The sequence below is a fragment of the Pongo abelii genome, chromosome 3 (assembly GCF_028885655.2).
Source record: "Pongo abelii isolate AG06213 chromosome 3, NHGRI_mPonAbe1-v2.0_pri, whole genome shotgun sequence".
In the NCBI taxonomy this organism is placed as follows: Eukaryota; Metazoa; Chordata; class Mammalia; order Primates; family Hominidae; genus Pongo; species Pongo abelii.
This window is the reverse complement of record NC_071988.2, coordinates 212,427,333-212,431,032: the sequence shown is the minus strand read 5'-3', so window position 1 is coordinate 212,431,032 and position 3,700 is coordinate 212,427,333. Positions and strand designations below refer to the sequence as shown.

The 3,700-nt window shown below is 41.4% G+C and overlaps 1 long non-coding RNA gene across 1 annotated transcript; it reads left to right on the top strand.

Moving 5' to 3' along the window:
* Positions 1–210: 210 nt before the first annotated feature.
* Positions 211–2,261, top strand: LOC129058882 (uncharacterized). The gene is made up of 3 exons (XR_008524298.2): positions 211–275; positions 2,004–2,120; positions 2,208–2,261. It is a non-coding gene; the product is annotated as an uncharacterized LOC129058882 (long non-coding RNA).
* Positions 2,262–3,700: the final 1,439 nt, after the last annotated feature.

Here is a 3,700-nt window from a genome sequence, read left to right as displayed (position 1 = left end):
AAAATTTGGAATTTCTTTACTTTGTTATTTTAAATTTCTTTCAGTTTTTTTTTTTTTTTTTTTAATACAGCTATGTTGAATTCTCTGTCCGAAAGGTCACATATCTCTTTTTCTCCAGGATTTGTCCCCGGTGCCTTATTTAGTTCACTTGGTGAGGTCATGTTTTCCTGGTTGGTGTTGATGCTAGTAGATGTTCTTCAGTGTCTGGACATTAAAATCTTGGCCATGCAGCACCATATGAGAGATTTAAAAAATAAAATTAAAAAAGAGAAAAGGTGAGTATTTATTGTAGTCTTCACTGTCTGGGCTTATTTGTAGCTGTCTTTCTTGGGAAGACTTTTCACATATTTGAAAAGACTTCGGTGTTGTGATCTAAGCCATATCTGCTTTATGGGTACTTTGTACCCAATAATGCTGTAATTCTTCCAGACTCAGAGAAGTCCCACCTTGACAGCCTTCAACAAGATCCAGGAGAATTTTCTGGATTACTCGCCAGAGACTCTTTTTCTCTACCGTTATTTTCTCTCAAAGATACAGAGTCTTTCTCTCTGTTCTAAGCCACCTAAAGCTGGGAGAAGAAAGACACAATCACCCCTGGCCACCACACTATGACTGCCCTGGATCAGACCTGAAGCTAGCACAGCCCCGGGTCTTGCTCAAGTCCTGCTGCATGAACTTTCTGACGACTGCCTATGTTCACTCAAGGCCTTTGGTCTCTACAATTAGCAGGTGGCAAAGCCAGCCAGGCCTGTGTTCTGTCCTTTAGGGCAGTGAGTGCCCTCAGTCCCTGGCTGGGTCCAGAAGTGCCATTCAGAAGTCAGGGAGTAGAGTGAAAAATTTTAGAAGTCCACTTGGCATTCTATTGCATTGCAGCTGATCTGGCACTCAAATCATAAGACATAGTCCTTCCTATTCCTCCCTTCCTTTCCTAAAGGCAGAGTAGCCACCGCCACTTCAGGCCACAATGAGTACTGCCAGGCTACCACCAATGTTCCCAGAAGGCCCAAAGCCTCTTGTCAGCTTGCGATGAATGCTGCCTGGCCTGGATCTTGCTGTTTTCAGGGCAATGGGCTCCCTACTGGCCCTGGGCAGCTTCATAAATGCCAACCAAGAATCAAGTCCTAGAATCAGGGATTCCGAAATTTTGCTTGGTGCTCTACCCACCTCTGGCCTTGCTGGTACCTAAGGGGCAAGACAAAGTCCCCTTTAATTTTCCCTCTACTTTTCCCAAGAAGAAGGAGTTTTGCCTTTTAGCCACCACAGCTGGTAATGTGCTGAGTTCACCTAAGTCTAGCAAGTCTATGAGGGTCATCCAAGGCCCTTGATGTAGTACCTGGGTATGGCTGCTGGTTATTCAGAGCCCAAAGGTTTTCAAGTTTGCAGGCAATAAATCCTGCCAGCACATGGTTCTTTTGTTCAAGGCAGCAGGTTTCCTTCTGGCCCAGGGTGTGTCTAGGAATGTCTAGGAGCCAGAGACTGGAAAGGAGGCCTCAGGATTCTGACCAGTGCACTATCTTGCTGTGATTGAGCTGGTGTCCAGGATGAAAGACAAAGTACTCCCTACTCTTTTCCCTCCTCTCCTCAAGCAGAAGGATGGTGTCCCTTTTGGAACCATGAGCTGTGCAGTCTGGTGTTAGCGGAGTGATAATGTCAGAACTCCTTTGGCTGCCCCAGCTGGTGTCTCAGTATGTTGCATGCCCTCCCCACCCCAGTCCACTGTCCCTGGGCCCAGCTCAGCCCTAGGCCTCACCTAAGAGTTGCAGTCCTGATGGCTTAGGCTGCCTTTCAAGTTTTCTTAGACACACAGAGTGTGGGAGCCCTTAGTTGCCAGGTTTCCAAACACTCAAGTTCCAACCACTGGAATCTGATTCCCCTCTGGCTAGGGCTGGTTTAATTGATCCTTCTGTGGATGGGCATTAACTGCATTTGGTCTGGTTTTCCTTTCTGCTCTAACAGGACAGCACTGAGTTCAGTGCCTCACAATTGCTGTCTCCCTCCCGCAGAACCCAGAGTTGATCTCTGCACCATGCCATCACTGCTGGGGATGAGGAAACGGTGATTTCAGGACTGTTTTTTCTGTCTCTTCAGTGCCTCTTTCAGTGATCTGAGGTTAAAACCAGGTACTTTGAGTACTCACCTGATTTTTGGTTCTTATGAATGTATTTTCTATGTGGATATTAATAGTTGTTCATCTGGTGTCCTTGCAGGAGGGATTATCAGTGGAGCCTTCTTTCTGCCATCTTGCTTTACTCTTACACTCAATAATCAGAATGCAGAACTTTTAATAAGAAAAGCTTTCAGAACTCAGGAAGGAGAAGGAAGACATTCTGGTTCTCCATGCTTAACATTGGACTGTTTCTTCAACTTAGGTGCTTAGCACTGACTAATCAGGGATTATCATAGATAATTTGACTTGAACTATGCCGTTCATTCAAATTCTTTATCTAGACAATTTAAGTACTAGCTGATTTGGCATGAAAATCTGGCAAAGTATTTTCTTGGTATTCAATTGATTTTTATTCTGCTTGCGTTAGCAGTTTTATTAACCAGTCAGTCTCTTCATTAAAGTTCTGGGAATTCTTACCCAGTTCAAATAATGTAATTCTAAAGTTCTCAAAAACCTGTATTCAAGAGTGCTTCTCAGGGCCTTCTCCATCCTTTCATGAACCTCCTTAAAGATACAATATTCCAGGATTTTTCAGGCTTGTAAAGTTTTCAGAAACTGCCTCAGAATTAAGCAATTTACAGTAGAAATGACTTTAAACTTTCATAGTTAGACATAATTGGCAAGATAATTTTATTATTTACAGGTGTGCGCCACCACGCCCAGCCTCTAAAGTTAATTTAATAAAACTTTATAAATAAATTTATCAAATGTTGTCATCTTTTAATCCCAGATTTTTGTGAACCTATGCTGTGCATTTTCCCCCAACTTTCTATATTTATCTAGTTTTATCTAGTTTTTTTTTTACTTCTTCAATTTGAAATCTTTAAGTAACTTCAAACCAAAAAAAAATTAAAACACATTTTTATGTCTTTATAAGTTTTATCATCAAAAGCATATGTTCACAAGCCTGTAATCCCAGCACTTTGGGAGGTCGAGGCAGGTGCATCACTTGAGGTCAGGGGTTCAAGATCAGCCTGGCCAACATGGTGAAACTCCGTCTCTACTAAAAATACAAAAATTAGCCGGGTGTGGTTGCAAGCACCTGTAATCCCAGCTACTTGGGAGGCTGAGGCAGGTGAATCCCTTGAACTGGGGAGGCAGAGGTTGCAGTGAGCTGAGATCATGCCACTGCATGCCAGCCTGGGCAACAGAACAAGACTCATTCTCAAAAAAGAAAAAAAAAGCATATCTTGCTTTTATACACTCTGTATGCAGAATTGTTTCTCTCATATCTAGTAATTAAGTCTTAGGAGTCCCAATTTTCAGTGAAAACCCTAAAAAGTAATATTCAACTGTCTTGTATCAGTATTTTTAGATAAAAACCATTTTATAACTTTTAAGAAATATAGTTCTTCAAACTACTGTTTATTAACAGAACTAAAGATATTTAGGTTTTCTATACCATATACAAGTAACATGTCATGGTATATAGACCTAAACTAATTTTTAATGGTTAATATTTCACTATTTTAGCTTACAAATGACTCAAGATATTTTTTGGTTATGTATTACTTAATTTAACGTGATTTTAAG